This window comes from Triticum dicoccoides, chromosome 2A (assembly GCF_002162155.2).
Source record: "Triticum dicoccoides isolate Atlit2015 ecotype Zavitan chromosome 2A, WEW_v2.0, whole genome shotgun sequence".
Lineage (NCBI taxonomy): Eukaryota > Viridiplantae > Streptophyta > Magnoliopsida > Poales > Poaceae > Triticum > Triticum dicoccoides.
This window is the reverse complement of record NC_041382.1, coordinates 727,578,213-727,590,376: the sequence shown is the minus strand read 5'-3', so window position 1 is coordinate 727,590,376 and position 12,164 is coordinate 727,578,213. Positions and strand designations below refer to the sequence as shown.

The 12,164-nt window shown below is 42.8% G+C and overlaps 1 long non-coding RNA gene across 5 annotated transcripts; it reads left to right on the top strand.

Moving 5' to 3' along the window:
* Positions 1-7,250: 7,250 nt before the first annotated feature.
* On the top strand, positions 7,251-11,779 carry LOC119356691. 5 transcript variants are annotated; one of them, XR_005172007.1, is made up of 7 exons: positions 7,251-7,595; positions 8,705-8,834; positions 9,262-9,339; positions 9,469-10,067; positions 10,210-10,272; positions 10,347-10,594; positions 11,368-11,779. It is a non-coding gene; the product is annotated as an uncharacterized LOC119356691 (long non-coding RNA). The 5 variants fall into 5 exon arrangements; XR_005172009.1 differs by lacking the exon at positions 9,262-9,339; XR_005172010.1 differs by having other exon boundaries at positions 8,705-9,576; positions 9,773-10,067.
* Positions 11,780-12,164: the final 385 nt, after the last annotated feature.

Here is a 12,164-nt window from a genome sequence, read left to right as displayed (position 1 = left end):
AGGCCTGATGTCGAAGCCCGGCTCCGCGGAGAAGACAAGCCAGATCTCGAAAACCAGCTCGGTGCGGTGGAGGCGACGGGCGCTGATCGTTTCTGCCCAGTTTAAGTCCGGCTTATATATATGCTGCTAGTCTTGTGTCTGAGAGGACAGCAAGTTTCTTTCTTTCTTTGAGGCAATTTGGTTTTGCTGGCAGCAAGTGATGTGTCATCTAGTCTGCAATCGTGTCACCTGATCTCAAAGCCCAGCTCGGTGGACGAGACACTGGAGCTGATCGTTTCTGCGTAATGTTGGGTCCGGGCGTCCAAGATGAGCTAATAAATGTTCGCAAACTGGAAAAGATTATCTCCTCGTTTCAAGCAATATATTATATTACTAAATATATGTTATGTTTGATGTTTCACATCATCTTATTTGTTCAGACTAGATTGGCTGTGCGTTGCAACATGGGCAGAATACGATCAAACGCGCAACAATCTGACCATGTGGTTTTCCTCTTATTCCGACCGACGAGTCGTCCCCTACTGTACCGACGGCTCGGATGCACCTCAGCAAATCCCTTGCCCAGTTTCAATACTTAAAAAATATATTTCACAACTTCATAAAAAAATGTTAAATTGGTTTAAGTATAAGAAAATATAGTTTGTGAATGAAAATAGTCATGAATTTTAAACATATTTGCAACATTAAAATGTTTATGGACAGTAAAATGTTTGCAAAATATATTCTTTTTTTGTTTTATTTTCAAATAGGACGTAACAAAATCATGTCAAGTACATGATATGTTTGAAATATTTTATTTCATACTTTAACATTTTATGAAACACGTTGAATATTTTAAAATATATGGGGCAATATTTTCTCAAATAATATTGAACATTTTCTTCAAACACATTGAACATAATGCATGACAATCATTTTCTCAAATAACTTCAAACAATTTTATATGAGATGATTATTTTGATATGATAAACATTTTGAGTTACAATTGTCTTTTAAAAAATAAGTGACATTTTCTTAGTAACATGGAATTTTTTAAATAGACACTGAATATATTTTTTAAGTACTCAATTTCATTGATTTTAATTTGATGAAGTGAAGACACTTATGGTGGAAAATGTGTGTGAATATGAATGGAGATTGGCGAGAATAATTCTCTACTTTAAGAGGTTATACAGAGAGACTTTGATAAAGGTTGAACATTTTGGAATGTGGGTAGAATAATTTTTAGATCCACGATGACTTTTTAAACATGTGATTATTATTTTTGGAGTACATAATGATTTGTTTATATAAATACATGTCATACTTTTTTTAAAGAAAGAAATAGATAATTGTCCGTGTGTTATAACCTGTGAATAAATAATCTAGTGTGTTAGCTCATGATTTCGTAAGTCAACAAGAGGTGGGGGCAATTGATGCAATTTTTAGGGGAAATCGGCGAAATAAGCTAGAGATGGGGAAAAATTAAAATGGAGAAAATGGGAAGATGGATGGTCAACATGCGTAAGGCTGGACGAAGGATAGAACATTAGATTATTTTTAATCTCTACTCCTAACTAGAAGAACGCCCGTGCGTTGCAACACGGCCACATTAACTTTAAGAGTTCAATATTAATCATGTTAATAATACATTTAATATTTTCATACATATCAAGTGACACTGGCGACCTTTTTTGTCAATTTAGCAATGGGCTCAGTTGCAACGGGCTCTTTATACATATCAGACAACTCGCTATTACTTAAACTACAACTCTGGCTACCAATATTTTTTTGTCAATTTAGCTCAGCAATAGTGCCTGGCTTAATAGACTGCTTTGCATTCACCCCCTCAGAAGACAGAGAGAACTAACTCAACATGTCAGAAGATTAACAGAAATTTTATTTGTATGGCATGAACATATAGCAGGAGCACCAACACATAGATCAGCAGAGAGCAGAGCACATCATGCACACACTCGGGCCATCTATATCATACACACACAGCAACGCACACACGCATCACGCTGGCATACACATACAGAAAAGCAGGCACACACGCATCATGCACATTGGCCGGTGCGACGCACGCAAAGCAAGTACGTACGCACGGAGAGCAAGCTAGCAAGCACGCACGCGTCCAACCCCGCCGCTGCATGCGCTGGCAGAAGGTGAGGCAGCAAGGGAGACTGCACATTGAAGCTGTCCATGTAAGGCTGGAGGTGCTGAGCCGGCGACGGCGGTGTCGGGACGGCGCTTGATTCGTTCCCGGTGGCGTGGAGCTTGGGGCGGCAACACGGCGATAGCTAGTGCTCGGGGATGGGGGTTTGGGGCGGGGGCAGTCGACCCGATGGCTGGCGAAGTTAACGGGCTCGGGCGGCTGGAAATTCGGCGGGTGGCGGCGGCACAGCGCGAGGATGGGACAGGCGGAAAACCTAGCGGTCGTTCAACTACCAATACCCACGCCTTTTTTAGGGGAATTGCTTGTGAAAATAACGTGCGACGACGACTTAGCGAGCGGATCCCCTTAAAAAAGACATAGCGAGCAGATTCCCTTAAAACTGGTAGGAATGGATACGATTGATGACGTTGATAAATAGTGGTGAATGTTGGCCTAATTTACTATCATCATGCATGGAAATGAATCATTAAGAAAAAGAATACTTCCTATTACTACACTCATAGGAAGCTTCCTAATCTCTGCTACCAAACAGTTTCTTCCCAAACAAGGAAGGAAAGTTATGGACGTGATTCGGAAGGAAACAAACGTTATGAAGATTAATTAATTTAGATTTGATCTTTAGAGATTGATTGTGATTGATTCTTTTACATAAAGACATTACTAATAATTTGCGACAGTATGGAAAGTTCTGATCCGTTCAGTTTTTTACGTTGTGTGAGAGGGTGAAGTGAAAATAAACCGATGAAGTGGGGGAGACGACGAAAAAAATCTACGACGGTTAACCTACGAAAAAAACCGGACGAAAGTGGTGGGACGAAAAAAAACCAGGAAGCGAGACTACCAACTGCTCCATCTCTACTCCTAATGTCTGAGTTGGTAGTCTCGCCTCACTCCGGTTAATTGTTCCCCGCCGTTTTTTTATCCCACCAACCCATTTAAACCGGATTTTTCCCATGATTTACGTCTCATCGGTTTATTTTGGCCTCACCGCCCACCACCTCCTCCCATTGGTTTAAACGGGTTATCAATTTTTGGTAATGCAATAAATTCACGTGGGAATAAATCAGACATGGTCGGTAATCAATCTCAAACCTGCCAAAAGATTTGGTAACGGAATAAATTCAAATGGAATTGTAGGGGCGTTCTTTGGTAATGCAATAAAATTCACACGGGAATAAATCAGATCACGATGGGCAATCAATCTCAAACATGCCAAGAGATTTGGTAACAGAATAAATTCAAATGGAAGGGTAGAGGGACGTTCGGGTGGTAATCTCTACTCCTAAACGGCAGTCCGTACGTCGTTGTACATCCCCACCGAAGCAACGATGGCCCACCGTCCACCGATATTTTTCCGATGAAGGAGCCCCACCGATTTTCTCCAGCGAAGGAGCATCTTCCTCCCGATTTTCTTTCCAGCGAACCCCAGGTTCGATTGGTTTTTTTCTCCCCTCTCGATCGTGTCCACCCCGTCCCGATCTCCTTCTCTCAATCGTTCCCAATCCCTTTTCGATTCTGATTTTTTTTCCTTTCCAAATCCGATCCCCACCCAATCTGGATATAGATGAAGCCTTGCCTTCTGTCCATTCCATCACATCCTCATGGAAGAGAGAAAGAGGGGGACCAGGGGTGAGGCCAGTGGCGATGCACCTATGTTGGCCAGTGAGGCATGATTGGCATGTAAGTAAGGGTCCCTGCGTCTATATGTGCCGAAGACTACGTGCGTCGTAGCCTCTGCGACCCGCGAACTGTCGCTGCCGCTGCGACCCTTCTCCATGTGGTGATCTTTGAGAAGGCCGGTGGCGCCGTCACGTCGGCCTCCCTCGCTCCAATCCAGGACGTCATGGCGCTCAACAACCCCTCATTCCTCGGATCCACCTGCGAGAGATCGTCGACGCCATTGCTAGCTCTCACTTTGAGTCCGCGGTTGAGGCTGCCACGGAGGAGGCCGTCCTGACGTGGATGTTGCACGCACTGTTGACGCCCCTGCGCTTGGGGACCAACACATCTGCTTCGCCATGAAGACGTGATTTGTGTCATACAGTCTGCGGACAAGGAGGAGCTCCTGCAGCGGTTCAGGTATAGATGTGCATCTCATTATTTTTTTACCTCATATGAGGGCAGGTACGGTTCCTTTTTATGCTATTTGTTGTGAGTGCGTTGCAGGTTCACGTAAACTGAATGGGCTAATCTCAGAGTTCCTCCATCAAATAAACTGGATTGGCTAATCTAGAGTGCTTGCCCGTAAAGTGTATGCCTCCTTTCTAATTTTTTATATTACTTCAACAATAAAAGGTACAGAAAAACCATATAAAGTACTTCATCTGTTCCTAAATATAAGTCCTTTTAGAGATTTCAATATGGACTACATACAGATGTAACATTCAATCATTTGCTCCGTATGTAGTTCATACTGGAATCTCTAAAAAGACTTATATTTACGAAGGGAGGGAGTAACACTTTGTAGATGCGTGAAACATGTACAATCGATTTGCTTTGAGGAGAAAAAGACAATTCATCAGCTAGATATATCAAAGGACAGTCTATGTCAATTGAACTAGCACTTGAATTTTAGCAAATCCAAGTTTTTTTTCTACAACTGCAATTCGGTATTTGGGTGGGCTATGATATGACTCAGTTTATTAGCTTCAACGGATTTTAAGTGACAACACGCTGATGAATAATAGAAACACCACGCTGTCCATATGGGTGGACTATGGATGGATGGCGCCTACAAACACCACGCTGCAGGCCTGCAGCTCGACCTACATTTTTTTCTTCTCACCCTCAGGCTTGAATGTCCGCGGTCAATCTCTGCCGCTGGTGGTGCAAGCTCCGCATGCACTTGTCTGAGCTTGCCGAGCAGTCTGCACTGAAGCAAACTCACTGGTCGTCCTCTTCCTTTTCAGTTTGAGATAGACATAAGTACTTCCGAACTTATTTGAATTTTTGTTTGTGTATGTGTTGTTCATTCGTTGGTAGTTGCTGTTGTTCAAATCTCAGCACCATTATATAGTACCATCCATTCTCGCTGACACTAACAATACTTGGAGATTTACCAACAATGGTAGTAGACATCTTCCTAAACTCCGTTCACACTGCCGACGCCCAATTTATTTCCTTTCCCCGACACGCAGAAGATATCTGCGATATTTGCCGAATTATTATTTGCAGGTTTGAAGTACCAAGGCACAATGGCTGACTGGGCACTGGAGGAACTGCATGCCATGGTTCAGACACCAACTTCCCTGATGCGACCAACTCATCAGTTCACTTTTGCATTGTATGTGTACTATTACATGGTAATTTAACACGAGTTTGGGTTACTTGACATCGTAAAATATGGTGGCTACTCTTGGATCTGGAGAATCTGGTGGTTCTGTTTATATTATGTATTGTGGGACTATTGAGTTCACAACACTTTTCACGGTTGCAGCGCATGGAAGATATGACTTGTTCCATCGACCAAGTACTTAATTCATAATATGAAAAGGTGAAGGTGAGGTAGATATGTAGTGCTTGTGTGTCGTGAATTGAGTATTTAAGTATAGGGTAGGAATCTTTACATTATCAGTATTTTATATTACGTAAATTATTCCGGCTCGCACTTGAACTGTAAGCTCAATGCTTCCGATACCACCGTTCTTGTGGACATATGAGCATTGCAGCCTATGTTTCTATGTTAATGATATAGCGATGACAAACTTTGGACAGTCTCCACATTGGTCGCCTCACAATCAGCTTCGGTGATGACAATGGCATCGTCTACTTCATGGCGAAGATCGATGAGATGGAGGAGGCATGGGTGGTTGTTGTCGACATACCTTCCTAATCTCTACCCAGATTCACACCCTGGTTCTTCATATGTATTGCTAAGTTGAAGGGAGGCATGGTGGTAGGATGAGTGCAAAGCAGAATATGTTTTCTTTCACGAAATAAAGTAGACTCTGTTCTTAATCACAAAATGGAACATTTTATGGCTTATGATGTTCTGAGTACAACAACTTTTTCAGTTTCCGCAACATGCAACAATGAGCTTTGACTATTTTGTGATGGCTTAAGTTGAATGTGTGAAACAAATACTCATATGTGATTTCTTTTTGATTTATACTCATGCACAAAAATAAAGAGCGTCTTGATTCTTGATGTTGAAGGCAGTTGTAGCTAAGGCTGGAAACACTAGAAGAATTTTTTTTGTCTATACATAGCTCATGATTCAGCCCTTGTCTACTATGTGTGACAGTTGGTTATTGGACTGGATGTTGCTGACTCATCAGCCTCGATTTTCTTGTGGCTTGAAATGCAGGTTTGGTTCATCTAACACTATATTGCGTGTATTTGTCCAGTTCAATTTTTTTTACCATCTTGCAATGCAAGGTGCAAGAGAGCATGTGTTGTTCTATGTCTTATATCCTGTTAAATCCTGTAGGGGAATGGCATTGTAAGCTCGGATAGTTTGATATCATACGGAGAAGCAAATTGGTTGTGCCCATCGCTAGAAGATTCATCTTTGTACTCTCTTGTCCATTTATCAGTGCAACGAGAGTTAGTCCTGGTGATTGTCATATTGTATTCTTGTGATGCTTGCAGACTGGAAGTGTATTTATACTTCATGCTTATGAGTTATGATGAATCATTTCTATGGCATTACATACAGTCAGTGGGAAAAGGTCATTAGGGACTAGCATGTTTCACTAATGTGATTACAAACTAAAACTTGTGCAAGTATGATAAATGGGTGCATTGATCTCTTTTTTGTTGTAGTGCAACACCTTGGAGATGCACATAATTTGACATGACAGCCTCTTTTTCTACTATCAATGATGTTTTGCTGCAGAGATTTTACAGTTGGGAGAAGATAGCAAGGAAAAAAAAAAGAGCAATTTAATTGTAAAAAGAAAGTCCCCAATGCAGCCCGTTGCAACGCACGGGCATCCTACTAGTTAGAAGTAGAGATGGAGCAGTTGGTAGTCTTCGCCGGTTAATTTTCGTCCCACCACTTTCGTCCGGTTTTTTTCGTAGCTTAACCTTCGTAGATTTTTTTGGTATGTTTTTTTTGTTCCGTCCACCACCTCCCCTCAGCTGATTTTACCGTCACGACAGAACCAATCCCTCGCTAGCCCTACCTCGTCTCCCGTCTCCAGTCGCAGCCGGTGATCTCCTCGCCCCCCTGCGCAGTCGCCGAAGGCAAGGGACGGAAAGGGAAGGCAAGGGAAGGGAAGGGAAGGGAGAGGGAGCGCCCAGATCCACGGCGGCATCAGCGCACCGTCGTCGACCTGATCCGCGTCCGTCCTCGAGGGAGGTCGGCCATGGAGGTCCGACCCGGCCCGGCAGCAGTCATGGACGGACGGAGACGCCGCAAACCCTACCCTCAAGGACGAGGCCTCAACCTTCAAGGACGCGCGCCGGCGACCGCGGATCTCCGGTGACGGCTATGGTGAGTGTGTACCTGCGGACGTTCTTCCTCGGATTCATCATCTCCCCCTGCTCGTGATTCCTTCCTTGACTGCCCCGGATCTGAGAATGCCCCACCATCGTTGCCCCACCAACGCGTCTGTGCCGACGAGGAGAGTCGGATGCAGGCGGTGGCGGAAGATGGACGGCGCCTTGAGCGGCTGCCTCCAGTGGTAGTGGCTCCCCTCCACGGCGTCCATTAGTGACGACGGCAGGCAGAGGCACCATGGTGCTGATCTGGCCACCCCAACCTTGCACCCACCAGTCCACCACACAGGCGACACCTCCCGCACAGGGCAGGAAAGCAACACTGGAGTTGGAGGGAGCCGGCGAGACGTCCTACTCGACTCCGACGCGGACGCGCGCCATGTGTTCGTCCAAATGCTTCTGCAGACTGCGGCACAAGCGTGCTTGTCAGTAGAGCTTCTTTGTTCTCAGAAGTCAGAAGCAAACTGAATCGCTCTCGTGATGGCCATTCTCTGCAGATGATGAATATAGAGAACGATACGTCATTGATATCCTGAAATCAGCTGTCCGGTTTGATTTTTGAGGCCTTGGTGATAGATGTTCTCGATTGTGATGCCCAGGCCTGTCTGCCGCAATTGTGTGTTTGTTGCTGCTGAGGTTAGAAAAAGCATACATCAATTTTTTCTCCTGCAATTGTACGATCGTTTCTGCTTTAGTTTAGAAAAGCATAAAACTGAGTTCTTTGGCTTTTGACAGACAGTCATCCTACTTCATAGTAATCCTATGCCTTTCGTATTTGCATACTAATCACGAGCCTTTCCTTCATAATGCTAAATTTTGAGTTGTTTGGCTCTATAATTTGTTTGAGCTGATCATTTAAGAATTTCAGATAAGCGCATGTAGATCTTTTAACCCTTCCACGAAAAGGTGTAATGTGGTAAATTTGTCGCAACAAGCAGCATGACATTCTTGTACTTTTCTTGATGAAGTGATGAATCTGGTGTATTTGAATGAGATCTGGATCACCTTCTCAGCTGACGTGAACCACATGTTTTGCTGCTTACAAGTATATTAAATACAAGCGCATCCATATACTTCTTAATGAAGGTTACCTTTTCTTCTCAGGCATTCCTTTCCTCAGTGGTTAGACGGACTTTGGGGACACAAATTTTGTGTGAAGTGAACCACAGGGCCTTCATTCTAATCATCAAGATGGCAAGACTGATTTACGTCAGTCATCCTTCTGTTTTACTTGGTTAGTATATGCTCTTGCAATCATACACTTTCAGATATTATAAGGTCACAGTTTTTCTCCTATAATAATGTAGCATGTTCATGCTTGTGTCGAGCAAGAACTATTTCCCACAAACAAAGAGAGAAATCTAAAGCACTCTTTTTGGTAACTTTTGTTACATTAGTGTTGAAGAATAGAAACTCTTTCTTGTTAAGAGACCATTTGTCTGGTATTTATACCTGTACACCAGCCACGCAAAGCATCACTGTTCTTCGAAAAGAGACACTGCACTTTGTGTTAACACTATCCTTGCACCCCTGCATCAAATTTCACTATTCACTGAAACTATCAGAACAAAAGAAACATATGGTTCTACATAACTTGATGGCTACGAGTTTATTTCTAATGAGTTTGTTGGTTCTTTTGCTTGACTCTAATCCCTGCGCAGCTCTCTCATGGAGGAACAATAGTTTAGTGGATGATATTGGTACACCGTCTCCAATCCCTACTCCTAATGGAGCAATTGGTAGTCTCCGTTCTGGTTTTTTTTTCCGTCCCACCTACCACTTCGTCTGGGTTTTTCGTTGTTTTTTTCGTCATATATCTATCGACCGCCTGGTTGCCACCTGACGAATCTGTTTTTATTTATTATTAGGTACCTGAAACCTGATCTGATGAAGTTGCTTGTCAATCTACCTTCCTTTGATGAACTAGAAGGCCAGGAGACATGGGTGGATCCAGCATGGAGCAAGGATGTACAGATGTACACCCAAAAATAATCTCCTTCCAAGCTCCAACTCTGAAATTTCATTCCTTAATTTGATTCATTGTGAAATCCCAACTTAGTGTATAGTTTCTATCCGTTTCAGCGAGAAATAGCTATTGATGTCACTGAAAGGAGTTAGGATCTGTTGATTATTAGCAAAAAAAATAAAAAATGAATTATATTTTAATTGTAGGCAGTAGAGCATTCAAACCTCAAGAGGAAGAAAATTGATTTGAAAACATTATGGAGTAGAGATGGGAAGAAATATATGGCATGTATTCAGGTTGAGCAGCAAGTGCAGGTGTAGAACAATTCCTCATCCAATCAACTTCATCCGCAACGGCTACAGATTTTTAGTGCCATGAACACAAGTCCAATCGCAGAATCTTACATTGAGCCGTGAACCAATTGGCTCCTCTGTTAGGGTGAATATTTTTCTTGAACACCCATTGTTAAATTCATGGATCCGCCACTGCCAAGAGACCAAGGTATGCCTGAATTCATAGCTTGATTCCTTACCATAGTTTTCTTATTCAACTGGATTTCTGGATAGCACCAGTCTGAATTGCTGAAACATGCAACGGCACATGATTAACCTTTGTACTTTATATACTTTGTTGAAACATTCAGGACTCAAGTGGGCGACTCCAAAAATGGATACTCCTGAAACTTTAGCCAGTGGCCATGTTGATGGTATTTTTTGGAAACAGGGGAGGGCGTGTGTTATTGTTCAAACCATGCGCCTGATTTTTTTAATCTTTTGCCAGTGACCACATTGCCGCCTGATTCTCGAGTGGCAACCAAGAGGAAGGATGGCACCGATGGAGAACGACAGTTGCGGCTCCGAGTAGGGCAAGTACCTTATCTGCGATCTTGGATCGGGCTATGTGATGAATCCATTTGGGCATGGTGATTTTGGTGACGGAGGGAGATCCCTGATGCCAGCGTCGCCATGGCTGAGATGACAGAGAAGAAGGCCGACAACCTGGATGCTTTCAAGTAGTCCATCGATCTGGTACTACCACGACCTCTGCTCTATTCTCCTCCCTCTAGGTTTGGGTGCAAGGATAGCCTAAGGGTGGTGGTTCTTGTGGAAATTTAAAGCTTGGGCCTTTAGGAGTAGTTGCTTTAGATTGGTGTTCATGTACAGGTTGCTATATGAGAATTTTTTGCGTACTGTTTAAATCTCAAGACAAATATGGCCCATTCCAACCTTAACTATTCCAAAAACATTGATAGGCTTTTTTGAAAATCACGATTACTGAATATGGATCTCAGCAGTGTCCAAAATTCAAATGGTTATGTTTGTTCAGATTTTCCTCATTTTAATGTTCTTTGAATTAAAGTAGTGCTTGAGGTGAATAATAGGTGATTGTTGGTAACTTAACTAGCTCCTGAGAATAATTTGTGATATAGCTTGCTCCTATATGTGTCATTGACAAGGTTGCTTGTGGAGAGTAACAAGGATTTATCTAGCTCATGTATGTCTGAGCCTAAGATAGAGAGGACGTCGGTCGTGGATCCGTTGATGATAGTGGTTGCGACGCACAACCGTATGAATGGGCAGTAGATAAGCCAAGCACTCCTTGGGAATCGCCCTGATTTCGAAACGGGTGGCGGGTCCCTGCCCCTACCGCCCATGAGGCTGACAATGATCACGTGGCCATCGTGCGGCGGCTGCGGAGGGGTGTGTCCTGCTTAGTTAGTTAGTTACTGAATAGTTTTTGATCGATTCTTCATGTTTGGTTGAGATCAATGTCAATTAATTGATTTTGATCTTTGTTGCAGGGGGTCTAGAATGTGAAGAACCTACAAGGTGGCTACCTCCTTGCTCAAGAGCGCAAATTACACGCAGCCAGCAACCACTGATCAACCATCAACAAATCGATGTATCTATCAGCCATTTTCTTATGAAGAAGATTTAGTCAGCTATGTTCAGAGATGAGGTTAAACTGGAAATGATTCTTTCTACTTCTCCAAAAAGATAACTCCGTTGGAGTACATAGTTGAGTTGCGCCATGCAGTAGGATATTAGTGTAGTTGACGAAGGTTTCAGCAAGAAATTATGTCTTAAATCATCATTAACATGACATGTGATTGTATCTTGCACTAATTCCAGCTCCTAAGTTCTCTAATTAGTAAAGAAAATATTCTAAGTGGACGCTGGAAATAGATGTTCACTAGCATGATTCCTGATTTAATCTTCAATTTTTTAAAAGTGAGTGAGGGTGTGTGCTGGAAATAGATGTTCATCTTACTCAGTTATATGAGTGAGGATGAGGGCGGAAGGGGGATTGTAAGCCGGATACATTAGCGTGTCGGGGAAAAAATATGTATAGGTTACATATGATTTGTGTTAAATCTTCAAATATATATACCCCCTAGCAATGCACGACATCAGGCCGTGACCAGTGTTGGAGAATGGACCGTGGGGACAAAAGGAGGAAGACGAAGAGGAGGAAGAAGATGGCGATCACAGAATTTTACCACCGAAAAAAACAGGCGACTGATGCGTAGTTGCTCTCATTATATCCACTAAATAAATTGATAGAAACTAATATATATTTGAAGGACTTCAATCGATT